General features: G+C 32.5%; 1 protein-coding gene across 2 annotated transcripts in view; it reads left to right on the top strand.

Annotated features, from left to right (window-relative positions):
• Positions 1-18,081, top strand: part of LOC127278257 (protein dachsous) — a 243,245-nt gene that overhangs the window by 24,329 nt on the left and 200,835 nt on the right. The window contains exon 1 of one of the 2 annotated variants that reach the window (XM_051299873.1): positions 699-1,015. The exons of the other annotated variant lie outside the window; for it this stretch is intronic. The gene's annotated coding sequence lies outside the window, so the exon portion shown is untranslated. Of the gene's footprint in view, positions 1-698; positions 1,016-18,081 lie in introns of those variants that run through there. 2 annotated transcript variants of the gene reach the window in all.

Below are 18,081 nucleotides of genomic sequence, written 5' to 3'. Positions count from 1 at the left end.
CGAATTATAAATTTATAGACTCGTTTATTAACGGATAGAGGTAGGCCTAAAGTGCGTGATTATATTGTATATAGACGATGTACATATTAAACGATCCTAGTCCTTGCTCTGATCTCTTGCTGAGAAGGACTTAGAGTTTATAAATATATTTGGTTGGCCTCCCGTTAAGCTTTCAACTGAGGCACGGCCGGAATAGCGAGAAATAGCTGCAGTGTAACGATAAGGTGATAAAAGGGTATATTAACCTTGGAGGAAAAACTATCTTCTAGAATTGCTTTCCGTTACACGCTCAACATTATTCTCTGCTATTCTATATATTTTCCTGGTTAAGAAATTATATATATATATATATATATATTCTCCTTTTTTCTATGGACAAATCATTACAGTTAGATACATATATTTTTTTCTTGAGGTAGTCAATATATACATATGTAAGTGAAGTATGCGGATAACTGATGCAAGTACTTCAAATTTATGTAGCTGATAAGGAAATGGATAAAATGTTTTTTTTTGAAGTTAGGTACTTTTATACTGCTCTTAGAATAGTATTTTTATTATTATTATTTAATTCGTCAATTAATAATATTTAGTAAAAGTGGTATTTTTAATTTAGAAATAATTTAAATTACCAATAGTTGTGTGCGACCTTGGTATTATCTGAACATTGCCCAGCGGTGTGTTTATATTCGGGTGGAAACAGAGGGCGGGCGGTCGTCGTCTTGTACATTTATTCCAAACTTGTGAGTTGCAATTTGAAATTCGACCCGTGAACACGTGGCTCTTTTATCTTTGAACAAATTTAATTCGAAAGTTTACGTCTTTTTTTTTTTAGTACACAAGTGTAAAATAATTTTCTAAAATTCATTGAAAGATTTTAAAAATCGCGATCGGTTATTTTGTAATATATTATTTTTCGGGAGTGTTTTTTTTTAAATTGTGCGTGATCCCAGGCAACCATTGGTCATCACCAGCACCATGAGGGAGAAATTGAAAACGAGCTGGATATTTCAAGGTTTTTCTTAATTTTTATTTTATTTATTTTTATTTTTTTATTTTTAATTAATTTAATTCTTATTTTATTATACTATATTCTTATTTGATAATTGTAATCAACATTGTCGTGAATTAATATTTATTATCTTTTCAATAACGAAACGTAAATAATCGATCGGCAATGGAATTTTCCTCAAAGACAGTAAATATTGACTAATTGTAGTTCGTACCTTTAGCGCCTCTGATATTTTAATTATATTTTGACCCCCATAAAATTTCATGCAGTTAAATTGACACACACACACATATATATATAGAAATTTATTTAAAATAGTTAGAATCTTTGTAGTTATTACTCTATAGTTAAAATATGCATATTTACTGCTCATACATGCCCATTAATTGTATAACGTATATTGTATGGAATATTCTTCGGTAACTGAAAAATATTTAATTTAAATATCTAAATATCGAAATTCATATATTGTAGTTGCTTTACAACGTTTTTTTAAAAAGAAATGTCGTTTTTATGAGATCGCTTTCTTATTTAAGAATTTGTATACACATATATTTTTTAAGGCACTTCCTTATTGGTCGCATGGTCACTTTAATACTCGTAAAGAGGAAAATGTAGCAAACGAAGATTTTTGATTCGATAAAGTAATCGTTGTTTGATGGTAATTCTATATAAAAATATTTTTTTTCTTTTTTTTGAGGCATGGAATCTCAATTGGGCAGACTTTTACAATCCGTCCTGTAATTTAAAGTTAATAAGAGTTGCCATATTTTAAATTAAATATCGATTATTGAACGATTTTTATATACATTTTGGATGATATTCTTCTTTTTGAGGGTAAAAAAGAGAATATGGTCTTAATTTTTTTTCCCTCTTTACTTTTTTTTCTCTTTATATATATATATATATATATATATATATATATATATGTATAATGGAAACATACGCGCAAGTTTGGCAAATACGTTTGTAGACATTATTTATTTTCGTGATGTGGGCATTCCTCGTTTTTTTATCGAAGGCGAAGGTGATATTTTCAGAGAGTCTTAAACGTGCCGGTTAACGAAGAGCCCTTTAGAGATCGGCAAGAATTTTAAGTTGGAAATCTTGTCGCGCCTCCTCCTTTACCGCTTCAGGAATACCGATGACGGTGTCACGTCGTTTTGATAGTAGCGAATCTAATTCGATTTCAAAGAGATTCGGTATGAGATGGCCTTGGCAAAAAACAACTTTAGTATATATGTTCTTTCGTTAAAGAAAAGGGAAAAAATATATTTTTTAATTTGATTTTTATTCGTAAAAATTGTAATCATATTTATTCTCTGTATCTAAATTAGTTAAAAGTTAGGAAAATTTTAGCCGAATTTTTGCTTTAGCAATTAGTAAAGACATTATTGGATTAGTATTTTTTATTTTCTACACAAATTGCATACATACTGATTTTATTCGAATCAATAAAAAAAGAGAAAAAATTCGATTAAATTAAATAATGCAATAATCGTAAATTTAAAGGAGACCAATGTAGTTATTAAAGCCATTGATTAAATTGCTTTACAGTGTGATTGATATATAACAGTAATAAAATACATCCGGAATGAAATAATGTTACTATATAAAGGTGTAAAATATATTTTTTCGACAAGTAAATTTTTATCAAGTTCCGACGAGCGAACTTGTTTTAACGGTATGAAATAAAGATTATATGAGGTGGAACGTCGATTGGCAATAAGGATCATTTTACTGATCCTGTGAGAATTTCTAACGGTTATAAATATATATATATATATATATATATTGCAAACAATAAATAGTTTACAGAGACTTGTATAAGAATCAATGCTTTTGGTAAGAATAGTGCATCATCTATATGTACGATCCAGTATTTTCTGATAAAGGCGCCATCATTGCTCTTTTATGCTATCAACCGCACTGTGAATAATACACGCCTACGTATCGATAATCCCTATTCGATCACTACGAATCCCCGTGTGGATATTCCAGTCATTAAATATTTTCTCTATATTTAGATAAAGGGATAGTCGATATAAGAACCAGTATTTTTGATATAGATAGACAATAAATCATTTTTTTGGGAGGGGGGGTCTGAAAGTTAATTTTAGGGGCCCATGATTATCCCATAAAAATTATTAGTTAGAATTTTCATTTTTAATTTTATTTATAATTATTTTTTATACGAATGTTTCATTTTTCGAATTTGACAGATTTTTTTAAAACTTTATGGAATTTTTAGCTACCGAATTTGAATTTTAAAATGAAAAATTCTAACTAAATTTTGTATATTATTTTTCGTGAATTTTAGGCGCTTTTTGAACAATTTGACTTGAACAAATGTAAAAAAAGTATCGAGGGCTGAATACCACTGAAACAACTCTATAAAGTTAAGGCTGAGTGAATAGTGAAAAATTGGAGAATCGTTAATTTGCTAAATACTGATGATGCTGAATCCAAGTCGGTTTAAGGTTAGCTTGAAGAGTCGTAGCATTAAAGAGTTGAAAAAAAACGTGAATGCGATCTATAATGCTGGTACCTACATGGTTATACTGTAAATCGAGTCACCTACTCTTGGCTCTTGAGACTGTAAATATCATTTAACCAAGCACAGATACACACATATATATGATCATTTACTGTCAGCAATTATTGCTCCAAGGGATTATTTGCTGAAAGATTGATTGCTGATAAATTTTTATCACTTGAATAAATACGAAGGGAGAAAGAGTCCTTTTCTATATTTGAAAGAAAATTGAAGCGCGCGGGGAATAAATTGAAATTTTTCTTTTCTTTTTTTTTCTTTTTTTCTTTTTTTTAGAAAAAAATTCCCTGTGACCGGGAAAAAGCAGTCAATTGACGTATAAAACACTGTGCATTTTGCAAATTGCTACAAAACACGAGAGTCGCTCGTAAAGTAACTTCGTAATGTTGAGGTTGTGTAATATTACATGGAACCCACCCGCATCTCCGTATAGTGATTAAGATTACTTCCTCTACATAAACTTTCATGAATAATAGTAATTCATAGTGTATAATCTCGTAAAAAATATCTTCTTGAGCTATTATTAACTATTCACTATATATGTATATAACTATCTCGACATTAGTGAGAAGATTCACTCGACAAAAATTGCTATGGACTTGTTAATCACTTTGTTAATTAGTGACATAAAGAACAAACACTTGCTAAATATTAGTTTAGGTATTTTATTTTTTCTGGGAAGAATATGTAAAATATAACAAAATTTCGATATTTTTGTTTCATATAACTGTTATTTGTTACATTATATATGTAACTGTTAGATAATAACTGACATGCAGTAAAGTAATAGTTATTTCACGCAATAAAATTTTGTTATTTCAAACGGAATTATGTCAACCGTTATAAATTTTACTTTATAATAAAAATTTACGGCATAATTAAATAATTTTTAGTATTTTAAAAAAAATTTTTTATTTTGTTGTTTCTTCATTAAACTATTATTGTTATTAATTATTTTCCATCTCAAATATTTTATATTCAGATTATTTAGAACTAATTTATTAACAGATTTTTTGCGGTAAATGAAGCAGGTTTTTAAATATGTAAAATAATTTATTTGACTGAAAAAATATATTCATCATTATAATAATATACATTATATTATAAGAATGTTCATTTTATTATTATAATATTATGCATTATATTATAATAATGTGTATTATATTACAAGTAAATTCATAAAATTATGGAAAGTAAAATTTTTCTGTTAAATATTAAACTTGATGTAAAGAGAAATTATTTTCTTTTTTTGCAAATTTAATAAAGATTGTAGGAAGGGGGGGAAATGAAAAAAAATTTGCACATTGCACAAATTGAAAGGATTGTCACTACTGCATGAAGATAAGTTAATTATGTAAATTGAACTACAAGTAGAGTTGGGATTTTGTGAGTTTAAAAAATATATACTCTTAAGCGAGACTAAATAAGTTTTTAGCTATCTGATGCCAAACTAGTTTGTGTAGGTTCATATAATAAGCAAAGTTCATACTCTGTTGCCAAGTTGAGTTTTATTTTATCTTCATTTAATGAAAACAAGGCTAACCTTACACTCACGAATGTGACAGTGAATGCAACCTTGTACCAAAGACTACTGCCCACAATATGAGTCCGTTGATCCCTGTCGTTCCACATTAGCCAGGCTTATCTCAGAAGACGCATACTCACCTTTTATATATGTATATGTTTATATATATCCTCAACTCATGATCTTTCCCTCGCGCTCAGAGAAAGCTGCTTGTTTTCTGATAAAAATGATTTTTATGATAAAAAATATAATTTTTTACATTTTCAAAATGTTATTCAATATAATCATGTCGTTTTGTTGCTTATCCTGTTATTCACGCACTTCTACTTGTATGATAGGTTTATACAATCATGATGCTTGTCCAAAGATATAGTAGCATTTCGTTCCGGGAGATTTAGGTCGATAGATTTGTATTAAAGTTGCAAAGCAATGAAAAAATCAAATTGTGGAATGTCTCTCTAAAGATGTGTATATATATATATGTAAAAGGACTGTGTCCGCCTACGTAAAATTGCCTTTTGCAATGTTGACGGTACCATATGTCTCCCTTGGAGGAAAATAAATTGCATGCATGCACTTATATTTTTATCACTTTCTGTAATCAAAATTGGATTATATAATTATAATTGATTTGTCTGTGTATGTTTATAAAAAAAGTATGTTTATATTTTTAAAAAATATTATCAATGACTTTAAACTTTTTAAAATGGAACAAAAAAATGAGTGAAATCATGTAAAAGAATGTAATTAAATAAATAAGTAATTTAACGTTTTATAAAGATTGTAAAATAATTGACTGAAATTTTGATTGGCGTGCGGAATGATTTAACGATTAGAGATTATTATTTTTTTTTGTTCCATTTTTTGTCAATTATAAGTTTTCGTTGACTTGAGAAACGTTGACAACTGCACTTACCTGTTCCCTCTATGGATTTAATAAATCTTTAACACTGATTTTCTTCTTGTTTCAGGTAAGTCGACTAGATATTAACAGAAACCTGTTGTGTTTTGCTTCCAACTTGAGTGTAACATTTGCACTGATTATCTACCATATATCATAGATGACAGGATATCTTTTCCAAAAAAGAGGTAATTTTTTAATTTGAAATACAAAATAAAATTTTAAAGCAATCCAAACAAAGCAGAATTTCATTTTTTTTTTTTTTTAATTCAGTGAGATATTTTCGCATAGAACGTTATTGGTTGAGCGCGAAATGCGAGAAATGCGGGAAGGTTTAATGTGAGATCGATGGTTAGTTGGGAGAGAGAGAGAGAGGATGAAAAAGAAGATGAGAGTGGTTCGTCATGCTCTTGGACCTTATGGTGGGTTATTTTGCTGCTCGTGTATATACCAATACTGAGATAAATTCACATAAATTGATATCGTGACAGTGTTGGTGTGCACTCGCTTGACGATTGCACGCATACGCGTGACCGCATAAAAATCTAGGCACCTATCGGATATCCCTTCCTTCTTTTCTCTTTCTCCCGCACATTCTCGACCTTGAGGGTTTGTAACAAGTTGTAACAGACCGCTGTGAAGACCATGCAAGAGAGAGAACGGCATCTTATATGTGTGCTGCCTCTTCGATTGTAACTCTATAAAAGCTTAATTGTTTCTCATTTTACGGTTCAATCTCGACATCTCTCTCTCCTTACATATTTTACTCTATCTCTTTTTCTGTCTCTTATTTCTTTCTCTCTCCCTCTCTCTTTTTCTCTCGTGGCTCTTTTTCTATATCTTCACTCTTCTTCTATTCCGCCAACGTGAAATCAATGTGCTGCCTTTTCCTTTCCATGCATTCAACTCACCATCAGCTACTCGTTTCTCGTATTTTTTTTTAAATATAGATGATGCTGTACTTTTTTTCTAGTCGGTCTAACATGGCGAACAAAAAATATTTGGAAAAGGAAATTCGTTTTTAATTTTCTTGTCGGTTTTATATTTCGGAAATATTTAGAAAGGGTTACCACAGTAACTGTTTGTAATTAAAATTAATATTAAACCCTTTAATGGAGGCGCTGCCTCTCTGACTGATTTTTTTTTGTTTATTAGAACCGACTTTTAGAATAAGATAAAAACACATAGAGGTATATAATGAAAAGATAAATATGTGAAGTATGTCTGAAATGTGATTCATAAACTGCGCGTGATGTCTTGAGTTATAGGAACGACGGGAGTTTTATTAAATTAAGTATCAACATTTCCATAAGACATATATATATATTTATATATGTGTTTGTGTATATTGATGTGTAGGTGTTAATAACGATTGATGACTCAACATCAAATAACTATTGCATATTAATAGCTTTATCGTGAATTATTAGATTTTGTTGTACAACTTGTAAATTTTAGGATGAGTTGCGGAGATTAGCAAAAAATATATAAAATATATAAAATTCGACAAGTCAAAATAAAAACGACTCTCTGCGGCCAATATTGAAATAAATGGGGGTTAAGCCTTTTTGCATGTACCTTGATAATTTCCTCGTTAGGATATTTTGGTAAACGATAAATCGACTTTCTCTGTTTGTAAAAATAAAAAAAAAACATGTCTTTTTCTCACGAAACATGTGTAGGACGTGCTGTGTCAATTTTAAGAGCCATTAAAATCTCATTTTGCAATCACACTTTGTTGATGATTTGTCCATTTAATTTTTTTCAAAGTGTTTTATCTTTTTTCAAAAAACTCTCTTTAGAGTTCCTTTTTTTGAAATAGGATTCTTTTTTTTAATGAGTTTAGGTAGGTTTATGGTACAATAGAGAAAAAGGGGTAAAAGAAATGAAAGGATTATTTGGAAAATGATAATATGTGAATAGCGAAGGTCGTGAATATTGCGAGGGTCGACAAACTCTTCATATATATATATTATTCTTCCTGGATTTTGACCGTAGGCACACGCGCGCGCGCGCCTCATCTACATTTCTTTATATGCGAAAGGTTTTATCTCTGGTTTATTTTGAGTGCTCGTAAATAATCAACGAAATATAATGGATGGTATTTCTAAAAGGGTTTCTCGCTGATTATTCGTTTGACCTTCCTATATAGGCGATATTTTTTCGAGATCCTAGAATTCTTCTTCATACCGTATATGTGTGTGTATTATAGGTTACAAAATTATGGATCGTTAAGAGATTTTATGAGTTTGTTCTGTTAGAAGAATTCGATTCTTCCTGATTTTTATTTTTATCGATTGTGCCTGCATTGTAAGTGCTTTTTTGCAAACGTTTTTCTATCTTGTTTCTTGTTGTTGTTTGTATTTTTAATTCTCGAATTTTTTATTGTTGGTTACATAGAAAAGAATGAATTAAAAAAAAATTTTGTTTAGTATCCAATTAGTAAAATTTAACTAATTCAAAAGCAAAAAGTGATTCACTAAATTGAAATTAGAATTTTTACTTATTCAGAGAGCAACGAAAAAGGAAGAAAAATCTATGCATGTAATTTGAATTTGAATGTTTGAAATGATTTCTTTTTTGTGGATGATGCGAATATAAGAAAGCGACGACGGCTTATCGTACTGTCGGTTTTGATGCCATGGCAAGATCATCGTAAAACTTCTACCTACTTACGAGTCGTCGATACGGGTCTTGTTTGAATGTGATTTTTTCCCCTTCTCACTCATCTTACCTTTCTCTTTGCTTTCTTTATTTTTAGGATGCCGCTATTTTTTGAGTATATATAATCTTTAGGATCAATTGGTGCAATGAAAAGTCGCAGCCCCGTAGGAAAAAGGAGATTGAGATTGGTAAATAGGTATTAAGTTCCGCGACAAGTCACCTGACACCCAACCAGACTGAATAAAGCGGAAACTTGCTCGAAAACGTGTTATGTAGAATTGCATTAGTAAAGTATGGAATATCACAATATGATGAATGATATAAATAGAAGATATTTGCATAATATTACTTTGGTACTTGGTTACATTCAAATTGTGACATATTATGGCTGTTTTGTAATTCTTCTTTTTCTTCTTCTTCTTCAAACAAGTGATACACATTGGCATGATAGAAATATGATTTATAGTGTAAAATTTATAAAATTTTGAGATTCTGCAAAGTTGATCTTGTGTTGATCATTGTTGCTCATCATTTTTCGTCATCATCGCACTCTTCATCGGTTCTCCTTCTTCTCGGAAGCGATCCCGTGCCGGTATAAGGTAATTGCTGTGATTATATGCTTTGCGCCCCTCGTCGCCTTCATCTGAAACGTAGCGTGTCTTTCTCAAATTCAAAAACTCATTTCGTCCCGTAAACTGACCGAGTGCAACCGATCTTCCTCTTTTTTTCATCATCATCATCATCATCATCATCATCTTCTTTTTCTTCTTTCCCATTCCCAAGTTCGACTTTGCCCCATTTTTCTTACAGTTTATATTTCTCCCCAAGAACTGGTAATGATTTTTTTATTGCATCGAACAGATGGAATGAAATCATTGTGCAAAAGTGCGAAACATGCAATGGGAATTTAGCCCAAGATGAAATACGAAAGATATGAATTTTTTTACTTTCTGATGCTATCTAATTGATCCGATTTATTCTGTTGTTTGATATCTATTTTGATTCTGGTTTAGAAGAAAGGTTTTTTAGTTTTGATATTTTGTAGGAAAAAAAGGAAACGAATTTGAATGAGTGTGTGTTACTTCCGACAAGGTATTTTTACTTTTCACACCTGACTTTTTTCATGTCCGACAGTCATTTTTGCAGACGTTGCATTTTGAAATGATATCTGTGAAAGGTGTTTCTGTTTCGTTTCTGATTTAATAAAGCATCTGCCAGAGGTGGAGGGAAAAAAATTGAAAGGCACACATATCTTTAGTTTTAGGCGATCGCCTACGTTGCAAAAATGTGTTTCACGCAGGACTTTTTAACGAGCAGCCAAGCAAATTGAATCTGGTCCTGAATCAGGGATCCTTCTGCTGCTGACACGATGCTCCCGCTTGATTTCGTGAGGGTGGCGGCTTGCGATCAGCGCGGCAATGCGAAGGCGTGTGTAACGTATATACACATATTATATGTGCGTATATATATATATGGGAGAAAAGAAAGCCACGCGAGATCAGCACTCGTAAGCCCCGCAGTGTATCCGTCAGTCCGGCTATATATCACGTGTAAACAACTCGGATATTAGCATATCTGTATCTGTCCAGTGGTTGTCCTGCCAACTCCTCTCTACCGGGGTGAACGCCTCCACCTTTTATATATCCCTCTCGAAAAGTTGTTGGTCCTTCTTTTATGCCCTCTCTCTCTCTTCTCTCCACTTTTCTTTTAGCCTTTTGCACTCGTCGCTCTTTTACCTCCCATTACTTTTCTCATTCTTTCCTACGTGGTCCATCTCTGATTCCTGTCCGCGAGGCAAGATGGACCGGGGAGATTTGCGAAACGAACGACGAGGAATATACCAAATGCGCACGATGACAAACAGAGTCAAGGGAGAACAATTCGCTTAACTCACTCTTTGTTTCTTCGAAGTGACTGAAAATGTTTGCTCTCTTTGATTTTTTGACAATTTCTGTTGTATTCTGTTGTATTTCAAAATTTTTAATTTAAAAAAGGAAGGGGTTTTAAATAGTATTTGTTACAAAGTTACCAGAGATAAACTTTTTTAGTGAATTTCTGAGAAATCTCTTGCAAACATTTGTCTGTAAGCGGGTAGAAGAAAATTTGAAGGCTTCATGATGATGATGATATTGAACTTTTCACTTTGTTGGAAGTTCCACGAAGTCGCGATTGATTTTGGCTGTAACAAAGAAGGAGAAGGAAAGGAAGAAGAGAGTAGAGTCGAAATTATGATTGGTGTTGAGAGAGAAAGAAAGGGTCCATCGTAATAGCGGTCGAATCATTTTGCCGGGTATTTTTCAAAATGACTGGGCTTCGTGGTGCAATGGAATGCCATGCTTGCAATTCAGCAGAGAGAAAGCAACGCGGCAGCAACTCGCTCCGAATTGCCTGCAGATGCAATGGAAGAGGAGAGATGAGAATGATGCACAAAACATGCTTTGGAAGGGGTACAGTGGATGCAAAAGGGAAGTGGTAGAGAAGAAGCGATTCTCTCGTGTCGTATATATAAAACAGTAAGAGAATACGCGTATTGCGGCAGTGGAAAATAGAAGAGACAAACAGTAAAAATAAGATAAAACCAAATTTTTGGGAAATGATGAAAGAAAATCTATCATTCTTAGGATTACAATAGTTTTCAATTTAGAAATAATCTGGTGCAGAGAATTTACGTTTTAATAATCCTCGAGTTTATGTAATTGATTAAATCATAAACTGCTTTGCATTTATAATAATTGATTCATAAAAGCAGTAGTAGTAGATGAAGAATTTTATTATCGCTGATTCTGTATGGCTTTTTAATTTTTCTTTTATTTGTATTTTGTTTTTTTAATGATTGCCTCCCCTCCCTCGGGTTTATTCCCCAAAATGGCTTTTTCACATGTTATCATCGAATCGACAATTTTTCATCCATATGTCCGAGTGGCACGCAAATTCAAAACTCTTTTGATTTTCATACGTCAAGTTTCGGTTATATCCCTCTCATTTGCGTTAAAAGTGATGAGCCTCGGGCAAACTGGACTCGTCGATTTGCGAAACGCGCACTAAAGCGTTCCTCTCACACATCGTAATCAGACATTGCTTTGGCAATACTCTACACACATATCATAAAAACCTACAAAACATCCGCGTAACTTTAAATTCATCAGTTTTTAATATAACCGAAATTGTTTTTTGTGGCAAAAAGAGGAATAAAAATAATGAAAAATTATAATGAAGTTGAGAACCTACACCGAAGGAGTGGGGATAGCGTGTTACTACTTGCATAAGGTTCTCAACTATTTTCATAGATTGCTATAAAGGACAGATGCAAAATAATTTTTTTTTTTTTTTTTTTTTTGAGAAGTGCAAGAACAAAGGTAATAAACTAGCGCAATAAAATGAAAGTCGGACCCAAGAATATAACGAAATTGGGTATATCGCCTAAAGGATGATATTTCCTTTGTCCTGAGCACCTACACCACGATTATCTATTCTCGAGTCCGCAGCGACCTATGTAATTTTCGACCGTGTCATTTTGCAAAAAAAAGGGAAACAATTCGAGTACCGGCCTCTACTTCAAAATCTATCCTTCACTATATATCCCTTTTTCTGCTTCTCTTTTAAGTCCGTACTTTTTTTCGTTTGAGGTTTATTATAGGGAAGCACACACAAAACTCTTTCGTGTCTCTCGAATCCGAAAGAGACGGCCCCAGTGATTTGGGGGAATATTCGGAGCATTGCATTGCTACGCGGAGAGAGAGAGAGATCTTATTTCCTCGGGCTAGACGCCTTTCTGATAATTCTCCAGTTTATTCTTTTCTTCTTCTTCTTCTTCTTCAAGAACCAATGGATATTTCTTTTGGCTCTCTTTAACAGTGCCAGAAGTAGAAACACTAATGCCAATAGGGGCACTTAACACATATCTAGGAACGTGGGCGTTTGCATTCAACGCCGCATAGCCACGCTATTTGGTAATTGTAGAGAGAGTCACTAAAAAAACATGCAACGACATTTCCAAGCACGCAATCTAGATCGTCTATATTGCTAAAAGTCTGTTTTTTCGACTCCGTTGATTTCCATAAATTTCGAAATTTTTTTTCGCCATCTTTTGTTAGACATGTATATCAATTAATGAAATCCTGACTAGCGTCGTGTTTTTAGAACGCATATTTTAGTTTCAGAACAGTGTGTTTTTGATAAATATATAGAAGAAAAATGCTTATTGTCATCTTTACTGATTTTTGTAGTTTTAAGTAACAAATTTTGACTGCAAAAATCAGTTTGCAAATTCATTTCTTTTCGTGTAGATTTTAAAATATTTTTAATTAAAAAGCATCCATAAAAATTGTATTAATAGCAAAAAGCTTTTAACTGAAAGGGAAATTATTTGAATACTAATGTTCTTCATGAATAACGAAAGTTAATTTGCCTAACAAGATTTCAAAAGATGATGTCAACAAAAAGAATAAGAAAATGGCAAAAATTTGAATTTTTAACAAGCGCGTCATCCTTAATGAGTTGGGTTCGTAACATGGACGCTTATATATATATATATAGATTTACATATTTAGGTATATATATAGTAAAAAAAAGAAGTCGAATAATGGAACGCTTGTGGTAGACATTGACACCGTTTCAAACTTGTCTTTTTAACGATTATTAAAAATGACGGAAATATTTTCGATGGATATTATGCATAATAGGGGTCCGAAACGTCACAACATCGATCGAGCGAAAGAACAACCGGGTACATTGACCATAGTAGTGACGTATTCGAACGTTATAGCCTTCATAGAACGATGCGAGGCGCGAATGTAAATCACAACGTGTTATATGCCGAAACCATCATTTGCCATCTTTACGCACACTGAATAAACTGACCCAATCAATGTGGACCCATTTTTTCTTTCTATTTCTTTGTTCTTCAATTCATTTTTTTCTATTTATTTCCCATTACTTTTCTCGCAATTTCTGAATCTGGTTTTCGAAATTTTCTTTTCTTTTTTATTAACAGTTATTGGTGATCTAGTTTTCTTCATTAAAATTCTTTTATAAAAATTATATAGTTGTAATTTTATTACATTTTTTAACTGTTTCTAATAATTTATTTTAAAAAAATCTCATCAACGAGTCATTCAACCCATTTTTTTTACAATAGCGTTGAAATTTCCTAGTCGCACCTGCGACTCGAATTATGATTAATTGAAATATTCTCTTGTACAACACCTCCGCATTTAAACTTTCATCTCACAGGTATATCGAGGTCATTTAACTCTTTACTTTTTTTTAAACATAAATCTTCATCTGTCTATATTTTGACCAAAAAAAAGAAAAGAATTCGTATGTTACTTATCTTTTTTCTTTTTTGCAAGTATTTGAAATTTCTGGCAAAAGTCGTTTTTAAGGCGCGCGTGTGCCTTGAATGCATGAGTGCATGTATGGTTTGCAGTGTGCAGGCGACTTAGCGCCAGTGACACCGAGTGCTGTGTACAAACAAACTACGCTTATTTGTTTGCGAGAATAAACGAGACCTGACAAACTCTTCCTCGTTCTTTTTCACCTTTTCTTTCTTTTTTTCACGTGAAATTCTTTTTTTTACGCTGATTCTGTTTCTTGTTTCGCATATTCCGCTGTTCCTTTCTGTCAGCGAAGTAAAACGCGAAGCAATGAGAAAGAGGTATATAAGTCCCACAAGTGTAAGAAAGAAACGAATGACACGATGGATTCAGGAACATATATATATATATACATACACATACACTCCCTCGACGAAGAGAAATATGTTCGTGCAATTCTTTGCCCCCTTTGGAATTCACTTATTCGCCGAATGCATAATTAAGAGTCCGCTTGAAGCAATTCGTACAATGTGTACAAAGTGCATATATATATATACACAATCTTCCAAAGTTCAAAGTCGGTTTCACAAAGGAAATTTTGGCCTCACCAATATAATTCTCGAAATTTTCCTAATTTTTGGGTTTGTAAATTCCGGCTTTAAACAAAATAGCACCCGCGGCTGTCCAGAATTTTTTTTATATTTCTTAATACAAAAAAGGTATTTTCTATTTTTTTTAAGTTAAATCTGTCTCGTTTTGAGTTTTGATGTTCAAAATAATCTTTGGGAAAAAAAAGGTATGGAATTGCGTTTTCTTATCTCTAGAGAGCGCTGACGTCTAGGAGTTTAACGCAAAGCCCTTAATCAATTGTTCTCTGACACGGTTTGTTAACTTCTGCGAGGGAAAAAAAGGATGATTTTACTATTATACTTTGAAGATAAATAGTATAGGAAGGTTAGATTTTTTTCTTTGCCAGTGTATGACTATATAGAGGCGTTTAACGAGAGCTCGGGAATGTTGGACAAAATTTTCCAAGTGTTATGATTATTATATCCTGTAACGAGGCGCAACTCTTTCTTTCTTCTGTTTAACTATATATATATATACGTGCTACAGCATATAAACGACGCGTTTATCTTCTTCTTGTGCCTTAAGGGAAAACACTTCACCAGGTGACCTATAGTCGAATTTGAAGATTCATATTTGCAAATATTCATCCCTTTTTTGCTAAATTCTTTCCAATTTGTTTTTTTTTTTTTTAATCGAAAATTACTAATTCACACTGGAAAAAAATTTACTTGATTCAAATAATCGGTTACTTGACTATTTGAAATAAATACTTATTTGTATCAAATAGTTTTTATTTGCATTTTAATACTATTCACAATTTTCTCTGTTCATGTAGATTTTATATATTTGTTGCTTTATCATTATACAAAAAGACATTTTCTGTGGGTAGAAATTAATGATTGCTTGAAAGTTATTCCATCGATCTGTCGTCATATCCTGTAAGGTATGTAGGATTTTTATAAAAAATCAACTTCTATAATCTTGAACTAAGCTAAAAATCTTGAAATAATTTCAGGTGTTTTTAAAGAAAATTATTTTCAAAAAAAATAATTATTAACAAATATTTTTTTTTAATCTTTTTTTTACTGCTAATTATTTTCTTTTTATTGAGTGTGTTATTTTGGCAAGTGCATACGCTTATAGAAAGTGAACTTATAATGGCGAGTATAGGGCTGGTATATAAATGGCAATGTCCGATCGAAAAATAGTACAAACGAAAGCATGAGACGCGTAGTCTGTAGTTATCTGCATTCCGGTTTACCCAGAACCCTATGCACCTGAGGTGCATAACTCTTCTCGAGCACGGGAGAAAGAGAGAATAAGCTAAATACTATGATATGTGAATGAAAAAGAGAGAAAGAGATGAAGACAGGAGGCTAACTTAAGAGCACGTTAAGGACCATTTTCAGCCTTTGGGGACGTTGCACATTCTGTGACTAGAAGCTCTTTGAGCCATTCGCCAAAGTGCGATATCTAACACACCCGGTAATTTTTTTTCTTTGGCATTTATTTTCCTACATTTATCGTTATTTATTGGAAAATTATTCGACAATTTTATTTTACTTTGACATATTTTTTTAGACTTCCAAAGTATACTTTTTGGAAACTTGTAAATTGGCTAAAAAAATTTTATTTTGAATATTGAAAAAAGCAAAAAGAAACTGAATTTTTAAAAAATTGGAAATAAATCAAAAATCCAAGTAGGGAAGGCGATGACTAGTAAAGCTGTTTGGCAACATCTTTAGAAATTGTGCGCAGCCTCAACCATTGCATTACAGAACGAGATAGTGATGTACTCGATAGCTTGCGTTAGCTGTCAGTCTTTCGCGATGAATAATTTATTATCTTCCACTCAATGAGTATATTTGTCTTTTCCTGACATTTATTGTTTTTTACTGCGTGAATAGGGCTCTCTTGTTCCTTATTCTTTTTTCTTGTCTCTTATATACCAATCATTTGTTGATTATTTTTGAAAATTAGAGAAAATATTTTCAATTCTAGGTTCTAGAGCAAATTTTTTTCTCCTGTTATAATAAAATTATTTTTTTTTTGATTTTGAAATTTTTAACTTCCTGATAATGATGATTGTCGTCTTCTTGGGGGAAAAAAATACAGATTGTATAATAATCTGAGTGCCATTCTGGTTGGGCCGCCTGCGACGTCTGGTCGCAATTATCGATACGATCGCGTCGCGTTGTGCAGTCTCTCGTCCTTTATAAGCGACGACAGAGAGGATGGCCGATATCGTCCCCTGAAAATCACTATATATACACTCAATGTCTCTAACTCTCAAGAGAGTATATATAACGTTGAAACTTTCGGTCCAATCCGAGGTCCAATCCAATTTGAAATACGCGAATGAAACGTCCTTTTTTTCCTCCTTTTTGTCATCCTATTCTTTTGCAACAAGCTCCGAAAAGTAAATCTGATTCTAATGTCATTCGTATTCGTTTGGCGTTTACAGCGTTGATTTGCTGGTCCCCATACGAAAATAAATGGGTTTCCGGTCAAAATAAAATTCTCTCCGCCCGCGCGAGAAATGTCTTTTTTCCGGACCGGTTTTTTTTTCTCTCCGAAAATAGAGAGATTGAGAGAGAGAGAGAGAGAGAGAGAGAGGGGGGGAATTGCTTACATGTGTGGTTTGTTTATCGAGAAGCAATGCACTAGGGGTCATGGTTCTCCAAGGACTTCTCTCGCCTGTCAAGACGTTAAGATGGATGGTAGAAACGAGTCATTATCGCACTCCTAATGGCTACCCCCTCTCTCCATTGGTTTCTTTAACGCCTCTGACGTAACTAGTATTTGGAATTTGTTTTTTTTTTTTTTTTAAACTGCCATCAGATAATTACTAATGGTTTTTGATAATAATTCCAAACTGTTTAGTATGCATAGAAAAAGTGTGATCGTTTTGAATATGTTGAAAAAGGAATTTTTGGAAAGAGAGCCCTACTAAATCTTTAAAACTGACAAAATTGAGAGAGAAAAAAAAGTGCCATATATCAATGAGAAAGTATGTTGACATTCGACATGCAAACGACATTCGAGTTGAAATTTATTGTACATAAATATGTACAAAGAACGTTGTCGCCGACGAAATGGAATAACTTTGGGTTACTTAATTTATTAATATGTATCTTAGATGATTACTAATTTATCATTCTAAATAATGGTTATCTACAAAAGTCCCTGGGTAATTATTTCTTCATTGAATCGAATGATGATTATTATTAGTGAAGAATAAAATTTTGTAAATTTTTTTTGTCAGTAATCGTTGTAGTCAGAAGTGTAGTTTGACATGGCAAACGAGTATGCTGATGCAATTAGTAGGGCTTGCATCTATCTTGTCCGAATGCAATCTATAGCAGAGTGAGAGAGAAGCCAAGAAGAGTGGGGAACGTGTGTTGTTTATTAATGTGTGCCAACCAAGCGTGTCTGTCATGTTCTAGGTAGGTTGCAGTTCATATATATAAGTTGCAACTAGTCGCTGTGCAAGGTGGTAGCGAATGTTGGGTCGATTTGTTTGCCTCTTTCTCTCTAGTG

This window comes from Leptopilina boulardi, unplaced genomic scaffold (assembly GCF_019393585.1).
Source record: "Leptopilina boulardi isolate dan_hultmark-lab unplaced genomic scaffold, ZJU_Lbou_2.1 LbouV2_202, whole genome shotgun sequence".
Classification (NCBI taxonomy): Eukaryota; Metazoa; Arthropoda; class Insecta; order Hymenoptera; family Figitidae; genus Leptopilina; species Leptopilina boulardi.
Note: the sequence above shows the minus strand (reverse complement) of the source record. Positions and strands in the feature narration are given on the sequence as shown.